This window comes from Micropterus salmoides, unplaced genomic scaffold (assembly GCF_014851395.1).
Source record: "Micropterus salmoides isolate LMB-PRFRI ecotype aquatic unplaced genomic scaffold, ASM1485139v1 Ms_hic_scaffold_23, whole genome shotgun sequence".
NCBI classification, from domain to species: domain Eukaryota; kingdom Metazoa; phylum Chordata; class Actinopteri; order Centrarchiformes; family Centrarchidae; genus Micropterus; species Micropterus salmoides.
Window position 1 is genome coordinate 8280986 of NW_024041484.1, and position 12230 is coordinate 8293215.

Sequence of the window (12230 nt, forward strand, 5' to 3'; positions counted from 1 at the left end):
CTACTTTATCCAAAATTATAATTTAGATTTTCTTTTTATTGTATAAAATGAAAAGTGCAAATGATTTACTTTTTCAGTGAAAAAAAAATTATAGTGACCATGACCACATGTGAACATTAAGCTGACCATAGAACACAAACTCGCACAAAGTGGCTATTTAATTTTTGAGATGGAGTCTTTTTTGAGTGTGACAACTTACGCTCTCCCCTATGCTTCATTGTTGCCTGCAGACACTCATTCTTGTATCGCTCTCCAGCCCTTTTGCAGTGTTGCAAATGCTGTAGCTGTACTACTAACACAGTATGTTTTTTTTATACACAAATCTCCTAACATACATTTCTTACCCAATACAGGCAATTGCTCTGCTGAAAAACTAGCTCTCTGAACGAAGCGCCTTAGACCCCTCTGCCATCCTGACTATAAAAGCTAGTAATTTGGCCATTTCATGATATAGTACATATGTTATCATGAATCAACTTATACCACAACATAATGCAGTTGGTCAGGACACAGAGTCAAAGTTTCCTCATACAACAAGATCACACAAAGATCTGTGGCATTTGCGCTTAAAGTCAGGTTCCACCGAGATTTGAACTCGGATCACTGGATTCAAAGTCCAGTGTGCTAACCATTACACCATGGAACCTTTACATAAAGCTGCCATGCAGTTTCTCAATGGAAAGCTTTTGGGTGAGGGGGATGTCTGCCTCTTTCCCACATGATATCACCATGAATGTCATCTCTGCAGAGACTAGGCGTGGGAAAGCTGTCGGGGGAGGGGGTTCCCCAAGCTATTTGGCCGTGATCCGACAAGTACTTCTGATGGACCGTACTGGCCCCTTCGTTTTGAGCACTGTGGCCTCAGAACGCAGAAATCTGAGTTCACATCTCAGTGAAAAATTGTTTTTATGATGAGTACAAGACAGAATTCAAAGTGTGCATCCGTCATGTAACTCAAAAGCATTGGCCTCTTTCAAACCCTTTTTCTGTGCAGCCTCAGTTGCTTCTCTCTCTCTTGTGTAATCCCAGACAGACTCGACGCTGTAGAGATCGGGGCTCTGTGGGGCATCACTTCCGGGACTCTGTGTTCTTCTTGACGCTGAACATCGCTCTTAATGACTTTCGCTGTATTTTTGGAGTCGTTGTCGTCATGCTGCAGAATAAATTTGGGGCCAGTCAGATGCCTCCCTGTTGGTATTGCACGATGACTAAGTGTCTGCCTGTACTTCTCAGCAATGAGGAGACCATTTATTCTGACTGAATCCCCCACTCCTTTTGCAGAAATGCAGCGCCAAACTTGCAAGGAACCTCCCCCATGATTCACTGTTACCTGCACATAGTCATTCTTGTACCGCTCGCCCGCCCTTCGGCAAACAAACGGCTCTGCTCCTACAGCCAGATATTAAAAATATTGACTCATTAGTCCAGAGCACCAGCTGCCATTTTTCTGCACCCCAGTTCCCTGTGTTGTTGTGTACAGCTGGTTTCGTGCATAGCTGAGTCGCTTGGCCTCGTTTCCATCTCAGAAGTATGGCTTTTTGGCCGCAAGTCTTCCATGACAGCCAGTCGCACCGCTTTCTGCCAGTTCTGACCTGATGGCACTGCGGGACATCTTCCGATTTCAGAGCAAAGTAAGCATGAGTTGTCTTTCTTCTGCTGCATTAAGTATCCTTGGCTGACCATAGCACCTACAGTTCTCAAGGTTGCCCGTTTCTTTGTGCTTCTTCAAAAGAGCACATCTGGAAACCCCTGTCTGCCTTGAAAGTTCTGCCTGGGCGATACCTTGCTGATGCGGTACAAGTACCTTGTGCCTTGCTGCTGTGCTCAGTCTTGCACGGTGTATGACTATTGACAGTCAACTGTCTTCAGCAACCTCCCCTTGTTAGCTGAGCTTGGCTGTCCCTCACCCAGCTGTATTCCTCCTACACAGCTGTTTCCAGTTTCAATTGTTGATGTTGTTTCCACCTACGTGTTTCATTGGTGATCAACAGCACCTGTAACTGTTTAATCATACACCTGACGATATGCCTACAAAATCCCTGACTTTGTGCAAGTGCACCTACAAGCATTTATCCTGTTATGAAGGCAAAGGGTGGTCAGACCAGATATTGATTTGATTTAGATTCTTCTTCTGTCCTCTCACTTTGCATTTTTTCAATTGATAAATATAATCTATTAACATGTCTACTTTGGAAAGCATTCTTAATTTGCAGTATTTTTTCCACATCTGCCTAAAACGTGCGCACAGTGCTGTTTGTAATGCAGAGACTATGACATAGCAGGCGTGCAACAATACCAGTGACACAGAAGATAACATGTGAAAAGGCTACCTTTACTGGTTGACCCAATCACCTTCCTCAGTTTAGCGTTCACAGACAAGAGGAGATGTGGGCAACGGTAAATGAAGCCACTGTTAGACTTCCTACAAACAATTCATCCTGCATCAAATAGGCCTACTGTACACAAAGACATACTAGCCTGCTGGGCTTCCAAAGGTTACGATACGCAGGGACTCAGGGCCGTTAACACATCCGGACTCAGAAGCTGCGTAAGCCATAGGCTGCTAATCACTGGGAAGGCGCCACTGCTTTGTGTGAAAGCAGCCTTGCAAATGCTGTACTACTAACACTGTATGTTTTTTTTTTTTCACATACAAAGAGCGGCTTACACTTCTCTCCCAATCTCACCTTACAGAAAAAAGCTGTCAGAAGTGGGATTTGAACCCACGCCTCCAGGGGAGACTGCGACCTGAACGCAGCGCCTTAGACCGCTCGGCCATCCTGACTGCGTGCTGCTGCTTTGTGGAAAGTTTGCCATATCATGATAGAGCACGTAAGTCGTGATAGGGTAGACTACACCATGGCATATTATCATAGCCAAAATTTCCACATACAACAAGATCAGACTAAGGTCTGCGCATTTGCGCTTAAAACCAGGTCCCACCGAGATTTGAACTCGATCGCTGGATTCAGAGTCCAGAGTGCTAACCATTACACCATGGAACCGCGACACAGGGGGTGCCAAGCTCCTTCCTACATGATATCACCTGAATGTCATCTCTGCAGAGACTAGGCGTGGGAAAGCTGTCGGGGGAGGGGGTTCCCCAAGCTATTTGGCCGTGATCCGACAAGTACTTCTGATGGACCGCACTGGCCCCTTCGTTTTGAGCACTGTGGCCTCAAAACGCAGAAATCTGAGTTCACATCTCAGTGAAACCTCATTTTTCCAGTTTCAATTGTTGATGTTGTTTCCACCTACATGTTTCATTGGTGATCAACAGCACCTGTAACTGTTTAATCATACACCTGACGATATGCCTACAAAATTCCTGACTTTGTGCAAGTGCACCTACAAGCATTTACGCTGTTATGAAGGCAAAGGGTGGTCAGACCAAATATTGATTGGATTTAGATTCTTCTTCTGTCCTCTCACTTTGCATTTTGTTAATTGATGAATATAATCTATTAACATGTCTACTTTTGAAGGCATTCTTTATAGAATTTTTCCACACCTGCCAACAGTAGCAGTTGAAAAGTCGGAATGTTGGTCAAAATCAACACATTATCACTCCCAACTCGTCACATATGGACGCTTGGCCTATACTCCTTTTTAACACACTGGGTACCCCTTTTGTTGTTTTTGCGTGTGTAGGGCTCGGCAGTCAAGGCAGCAATAATAAATATGTAATGAGGTTTAGGCAAAAAAACTACTTGTTTAGGAAAAGATCATGTCTAGGTAAAAAAAAGTATGTTGGTTACATTAGCTAAGTAACGTTGGCCTGAAGTGCGTGGCACAGTTTAGGGCCCAGTTTATGGCGCATTTAAATTATAACGGCGGATAAATGACGCATTATTCAAACCATCAGTTTACTGATTTAGTGGCAGACTCACAGCAGAGGGGGGACAGAAGTGTGGACTTGATATAAAAACTGTTTCGGATCATGAAACCTAATCTTTCTCTGCAGCTACTGTTTATCAGTGAAGCAGCAAAACAAAAAACAACTGTAGTTATAAACGTGACATGATAGGACAGACAGAGGAAATTCTCCAGAGGACACAGAATTAAACTTTTAGTTCTGTTCTGTTAAGTCCAACAAGCATCACGTTAAGTCAGCGCTGCACAGCACCGCTGGAAGTCAAACGTACGTAATGACACTTGCGCTGCACTGCGTTTTGTGACGGGTGCAAGATAGGGCCCATAGTCTTTCTCATAAATGTTCTGTGCTTGCATAAAGTTGCTGGCATTTCCCAGCCGCAAACTCAATCTGGGCCATTTGAACTCAATCCGTTGGATTAATGTGAACGGGTCACAGTTCATGCATATGAAGAGAGTGACTTGCCAAATGTGAAGAAGAAATTTCTGAACAACTGGTTACAACAAAAATACAATGGGAGTTAGATGAAGCAATGTGTAAAATAACTGCAGGAATCTGTTAATCTGTAATGAATGAAAGAGGAAGGAGCTAAAACTTAAACTTTTACATGGCTTGTTATGGGAGTACAATAGGAAAGATGTAAAATTGATCACTGACTTTTGAGGATCCCAGACATTAGGTAACACAATTATAGCCTTATCTAATGGGAATCCGTACCAATGTGTTCCAATGTTGAAGCAACATAGTGAGATAAACAGGAAGAGATTACATATTAAATACTTTACTTCAGTATTTCCATTCTATGCTTCGTCATACTTCTACATTTCAGAGGGACACATTGTACTTTTATTGTACATTTATTTGAAACCTAAAATTACTAGTTACTTTTCACATTTTAAAAAAACACAAGATATATCCAGTAGTAGATACTGCACATTATCACTATATACTTAAATGTATATGTTAATGATAAAACAGAATAATGTCATGTTCTATAATAATATAACACTGTGAAAGAGCCATTCTGCATAATAGGTACATTTTGCTGATAATACTACTGTAGCATGCTATTTCTAGTGCTATTTATTTTCTACCTCTAAGTAAAGGAGCTGAGTACTTCCACGACTGCAGTTAGTCTTTCTTCCAACGTCTGGTTCTGGGAATGACTCACTCTTGCTCTTGACAACAATGTTAATTCATTTTCAGGAGGATTTGCAAGATAATCAGCGGAACAGTCGCTGAGTCACTTCTTCAATTCCCTGTGTGAGTCATTTTCAATCTAACGCTTTAGTCTACCGTGTGTGTAAACCTGGATCAAGAACAAAAACGGTTCTGTTTGGTTCTGTTTGGCAGCTTGCCTCTTTATGTTTGAACTTCACTTATCTCCCTTTTATATATAATACCTTGTGTTTTGGAGTAATTTCCAGGCGTCCCTGTGCTGCTAAAGGGGAAAACTGTAGCTTTTGTATGCTCGGAAGATGCAGGCTGTTAGCTTGTCCTAGAAGTCTTTCATTAAATTCTCATTCCTAAAATGCAAGGTTGCCAAATAAAACCTGGTGGTGATGCTCTCTCTGTATTTGCTATTACATTTTAATGCAACGGAATCATAGCATGTGGCCACATGACAGATTAACGTTTTCCAGGAAGTATATCCTGGTCCAACTAGAGGTATAGTTTTTTGAACAATCTATGCCCTTATGCATGTATGTATGTACGTATGTATGCATAAACATGTTTGTCCAAAATGGAGATCCTCACAGTTTGCAGATACATCAGCTTAATGTAACAGCATCGTATCTGCAATCTGCTCAGTCCTTAAGTATGTTTTCCTTTCAGCAATCAACTTATAAAATGAGAAACACTGAGAATTGGATTTTATTAGATACCACATAAACAAGAGTACACATGTTCACCTCTTATTATGAAGATGGGAAAACGATTGACATTTGAATTTCTTAAGCAGAGACAGAAATGCAATGAATTGTCTCACATGGTGTACCACTCTGCCATAAAACAGCTCTGTACACAAAAGAAATTGTGTTAGGCTGGTTTCAGTCAAGAGTTTGAATGCCCCATGCTGGTCTAAATGTTGTTTCAGGGACTTTTCACTGCTGAGGAGGATTAAATATCTATGAGAAACACATTTCATCAAAACATAGAAGATTTAGCAGTTCTTCAGACCAGTGCACGTGTAGTTTGGCCACAAATGGTTGGGCCCTTTTTTGATTTTTAAAAACTCCCATGTCACAATAACAATAGTGCTTTTTGCCAGATTTATTTTATATTTGACTAAGGCCCTGTCTACACGAACACAGGTCTTTTCATAACCGTGACTTTTTTTACGCGGTTCGGCCGTTCGTATCAGGTCACTGAAACCGAACATTTTTGAAATCCTCTGCCAGGGTGAGGATTTTCAGAAACGCCGGTTGCAGGGTTCTCGTGTGGATTTTGCCTTGTAACGTCAGAGTGTGCGTCATTATCTGCTGTGTTTGATGTCAGATTGTGCGCCTCTGACTGCTTTGTTTACATTAGGTTGTTTGTTTTTATTAGGCTCTGACTGGCCAACGTGGCTTTACGGTTAGGGTCATATCGCCACCTGGTGGTTTGGCATGCTCTTGACAGTGCTTGATAGCGTGTGTTTGAGTTTTCATGTGGATGGAGATTTTTTTTAAACGAAGGAGGAAAAACTCCGGTTATAAAAATACCCTAATACCTTAATAAATGACCTAAAAGTTAAAAACCCTGAATCTGACAAAATGTAGCAAAAGGTTATCAGACAAATCCAAACGTTATCTAAATTCATCAATAAATATGTTAGTTAAATCACTGAAATAGAGTGTAAAATAAAATATAAAGCAGTAGGAGAGACTGCTCTTCCTACCCAATCATTTGGTAAAAAGAATGTATTTTATTTTTCCCTTTACCACCATTCAGTTGATGAAAACCAAATTAAACGTGTTTAGTTTGGTTACTTTGACATCCTGAGAAAATAGAATAAATATCACTCATCTAAGAAATTATAATAAAAATAAGTCCAAGATAGAGGCCTGGTGTCTGTGGACTTCCAAGTTCGCTAGCTAACTTTGTTAGCTTTCTGGCTAAAATGCTTTTATCGCACAGTGATGCTACGGCAGTATGCAGTAAAGTATACGTATTGATTAACATTACGTGCACTAGCTGGTGTAGCCTTATGAAGGAAGTTAGCTTCAGCTAGGTAGCTATAGCTGAAAAAGCTAGAGTTAAGGATGTGTTTAGTCACCAGTTTCTTTTATCACTCCATTTTGATTATTTACCAACCAATATAGTATTGCTGAGTTGTCGGATAACCTTTAACTACATTTTGTAGTGTGTGAGTTTAAAGACAGAGGGCATCAGGTTATTTAATGAGAATCAGAATCAGAATCACATGAGGAATTTGACTCCGATTTTTCATTGCTCTCAATGTACATACACAGAATAAGCATAGTTAAACAGGACAACAAGCTCAACAAAATAGACGTATGTTACTATTTACAGATATACATACATATATTTAAACATAAACAATAACATTTGTAGACAGTAAGACAATTGTGCAAAGGATGCTAGAATAAATATTTTTCTGCAGGTATTTTTATGTACATGAGGTAAGTGGATATGATATATGCAGTATCTACAAAATGAACAGTATGATATGAACAGTATGAAAATTTGATGTTTTATTTCTTTAGATTTACCTTACAACCATGTGACTGTATCTTCTAGGCTATTTCTGGAAAACAGATTTATCACTTTCACATCAGACCTCCGTCTAATGATCCCATTCAATACAATCTCTTTAGCACCAAATAGATCCACTCAGGCTACATAGCAAGCTGCCTTCCAGTTTGTACTTTCATCTCAACAAAATCATGTTCTGTACACTGTGAGAATTCACGTGCGCCTCTCTGCTTGAAACTGTAGGCTAAACAATAAGCTTTCAGGTTGTAGATAAAAACACAAACACGAGGGCAGGAATGGATGGAAGTCTGACGCTCCCAAAATCCAAACAGAAACTTCAGACGCTTGCACTGTTGAGGTAGAGGTGCGGCTCGCAGGGGAAGCCAAGAAAAATATGTTTTTTGTCTCACAACAGAGTATACATGAGACCAGCGGGAGGGAGAATGTAGCATGAACATCATCAAGGAGATAAAATAAAAGATATTAGAATCTAGACATTGCAATTGTTTCATGAGCATTTGTGCTTTCACACATTCAATTTTATAATACGATTATTAATTATACAATATCAGAAAATTCTGTTGATAAAATAACTGCTGAACAAAGATCAGTTGCATATTTATCACCTAATAACTGGATTTGACAATGTTACCTTTGGTGTAGCATTTTGACAACTACTTCAGGCATCAGAATTTCTCTAATTATGAATATTCAAATTACAGTTATATTAACAGCTTGTTGCTTGCACTTTACCACAGCTCCACAATCCAATTTCTTACATTAGATTCCATCTGAGCTGCAGGCAGTCTGATTCCTGTTTGACCACGAGTTTGAAATGCTACAGAAGTGTGGAAAAAGAAGAGAAGTGCTGTCACTCTGTGTCAAGTTTTGAGATGCTTTGCACGGAGCAAGGCTGCAGCTGTTCCCGCCACCACCCCGACCGCCACCTCATGTGGTATTTACTGTATATATTGTCAACAAGATTTAATGTTCCTACATATGTATTTATTCGGGGGATAGTAGCTCACTTTAAAACCATTGGCTACAAATGGTCACTTCTTTGAAATAGGTGTCTCTGACTGATTTAGTAGGCCATTGAAAGGTTTTCTTATCTTATCTTATCATTAGTAGGCCTACTATAAAGACCCAGTCAACTCCTCATTTTTCTTATAGTGAGTTTTTAGTAGTGTCCCCAAATCCTCAAATTTGCTCTTACCTCACTGCTGCTGTTTTAAATTGCAACACTACTTCACATGAGTAGCTCTAAATTTTACAATAGTTTACATTCATATAAAGATGTAGATTTACTAGCAGTAGTTATACTACACACTCATCGTGTTAACCAGCGTGCTACACCAGTATGTTCAGTCAAGACTCCGATATTTGGTTTTCGAATAGATTTTACCTAAATAAGGAACAATTAAACTTTAATAATTGGACCATATTTTTAAAGTATCTTTAATTTTTAGAGCTTAAACCATACAGTAACACAAAAACAATGTGATATAAATGGAAATTGTTGATTTTTTTATTATTAATATTTTTTATTGGTCCGTGTTTGGTGGTTTAGTGTTTGTCACATGCATGTGTTCAGCATGAATTTGCTGCTTGTTTGTTTTTTTAAATGAATATGTATTTTTAAATTTATTTACTTAACATAAAAATTTCAATTTAACTAGGTAACTTTAAAGGGAAGAATGTGCTCATTAAGCATCAGTGAGAATGTGTCAATAATTGTTCAGAGAGATGGAATGGACAAGATACTGTTAACTGAAAACAAATAGCTGTCATACAGCTGTTCTCGCAAGCCTTGTGTGACTGTGAAATTAGAATACTTCTAGGCGGGTGTAAATAGCTCTCACATAATTGTCCATATAAAATACTATTTTGCTTACTCCAAAGGAGCTAAACTACCTTACACTTCTGCCTTTTCAAGACATCAAACAGCTTCACTACACCTCCAAAAATGTGCTAACAAAGTAGACAAGGACAACACATGGATAATTCATGATATAGCCCACCAGCAGGGGGTGGTGTGGAAAATGAATCCAAAAGGTTATAAATGAGCTGAGGTTGTCCTTGAATCCAGCCATGTGGAGAATTTGTTCAGGTTCTTTCCAGGGAATAAGACTTTTTTCAAGCAGTCTCATATAGCTCTCATATAGCTCCACCTTTCCCATCCTGGTTAAGGCTGTGTCGTTTAAATATGGCATTTAAAACTATTTCTAAGCATGTGGGAAAACTTGATGTCCTATGTCTCAACTTCTCAGAATCTAGTAAAGGTGTTTGTTTATTTCAGCTGCACAACCACTGTAAATAAATTTTTATATTCACCCAATGTGGTTTGGGGGGATAAAGTCAACCAAGCGGCATATAATCCTTTCCCTGGAGATAGAACACAAATATCTGATTCACAGTTGTTGGGTAAATCAAAAAAGAATTGAAGAAAATGTCAAATCTCAATCAGCAATCTGAGTGCACCAAACACAACAAACTGGTACTTGTCACAAGCAGTAACACATCAATATATCAACTGCATGTACAAAATATCAAGGGTTCTTATGAGCAGTGACAGGGTGAATCCAAAAAAACTAAATAAACCGTCCTTTTTTTATTTCTGTATTGAACGTTTGAGCTTTGAATCAAGTGAGGTGTAGATTGTGCAAAAGTAGCTCAAAAAAAGAAATGTGAAATATCTAATGCAATAGATAGATGATAGCATTATATATATGTTCAGCCGGCAGCATTGCGTAAGTCCAACTAAATACTACAGCAGCCAACCAAAAACATTAGTCCAGGACATTTGTCACATTTGGAAATGGGCACCCTGCTTAGAACCTCAGGCAGGATGCTTGTTCAAACACACTCTGAGCTTTATTATAAATTCTAGAGGCTATCCTGAAGTTTTCAAGTACGGCAGAAATGCGATGCTAAATTAAAAGAACGTAGGTATAGAAAGATGCATTCAATATATTGCTTTTTTCTAAGATGTAAAGGTAAAACTATATGTCGTGGATTAACTAATTCATCGCCAAAAGTACAGACACACTTTGTTGTGAAGCATTCAATAGAGCATGTATTACAAAAAGACAAAGGAAAAAAAATACTGAAGAAAATATTTTTAAAATGACAATTTAAAATTGTAGGACAATTGTGGATATTTTTAACATGGTGTTTATTCCTTGGTTACGTTCAGAAAATATCAAAAAAAGTAACTCTAGAAGCCTTATTAAAATCACTGAGTGTTGGAAAGTTGTTTAGGTCCTCATTTGCAGACTCTTGTTGTTATAGTCAAGACTGCCCAAACCGAGACCAAGTCAAGACCAAGACCAGAGTTTATCGAGACCGAGAAAAGACCAAGACTTTTAGCCATCTTTTGACCATCAAAAAGTGGTCTTAAGACCGGTCTTAAGACCAAGACTGATCTCGAGTACTACAACACTAGCAGACTCATAAGTTATGATGAAAACCATGGACACTTTTTAAGACCTACATCAAATGGACACTCTCTCTTTCCATGATGACATGCATGCAGGTAAAATTAGAGGAAGAGATTTAGATAAAGAAAAGCACACAAGCACACAGAGAGATTGTGAAGCTCTGAGTCTATACATACACACTCAATTCAGTGTGAGCAAACTGATCCCTCTCCCCACTTTCTCTACCTCTAGAGGTCACTGTGCACCAGAAATCATCACTGCACACTAGGAGCAGCAATGTGCTCTCACATCATAACATCTCCTCTCACATCATACGTTTCCATCTCTGCTGGCTGATGTTTAAGTTTTCAACCTCTGTTCCTGATTTAAACCTGCATTTAATCCCTGCAGGGCAGTGTGACTGATGAGACCACCAAAGGAAGAGGTTCTTTCCACACCTTGATGTTTACCTTTCCTGTCAGCTTGTTTCCACAAAGGCAGTGAAGACCTCGACTGTTTAGGTCAGAGGGACTGCAGCTGGGGAGGGCTGCATTCTCACCTCAACACCTCCCTCTAGGGTGGCTGTGTAGGGGTAAAGAGACATCCAACAGCTGTATCCATAGACACTCTCCACCTGTCTCATGCTGCTTTTTACATCCACAACCACAAATAGGCTATCTGTTATAACATTCATTCAGTCTATTATTGAATCCACTTTCCATAAAAGTCTCAAAAACTCCAAACAGGACAGAAGAATTGAGACTCAGAGTTAATTTTCGACCTCGGAAACAGTAGTTAACTAAACAGTCTTACCATGAGGTCAATGTATTAGCTGTTAAGGAGAAATGTATGTGAAAGGTGTCACACAAAGTGACAAACCCACAGAGAATTATTACCTGCTGTCCCTAGCCGTGTTTCCATTTCCATTTTTATGCGCATTTTGAAATATTGCATTAGAAAAGGTTGATGGATACGGCAAAATTCGGGAAATAAAATCCTTAATTTCGCAACAAAGTTTTTACGCTCCCTTGAGGTGGTTTTTGCCTTTGTCGAAAAAGAGCCCCTAATTCCATGTCTCTGGTTTGGAACGCATACGTCTTATTTATTACAACCATGTGTAACCTCAACTACTGACATAACTACGCTTGCCTTAGCCTGGTTTATTCGCTCCAAACCAGCTGGTGGAAACGCATCCAATTCGCATCCAGTTTCTATTTTTTTTCTTTTTTGCGACATTT

General features: G+C 39.4%; 3 non-coding genes across 3 annotated transcripts; all 3 read right to left on the minus strand.

Annotated features, from left to right (window-relative positions):
- Positions 1-574: 574 nt before the first annotated feature.
- trnaq-uug lies at positions 575-646 on the minus strand. Its single transcript has one exon. It is a non-coding gene; the product is annotated as a tRNA-Gln (tRNA).
- Positions 647-2702: 2056 nt separating this feature from the next.
- trnal-cag lies at positions 2703-2785 on the minus strand. Its single transcript has one exon. It is a non-coding gene; the product is annotated as a tRNA-Leu (tRNA).
- Positions 2786-2934: 149 nt separating this feature from the next.
- On the minus strand, positions 2935-3005 carry trnaq-cug. Its single transcript has one exon. It is a non-coding gene; the product is annotated as a tRNA-Gln (tRNA).
- Between the last annotated feature and the right edge of the window lie 9225 nt (positions 3006-12230).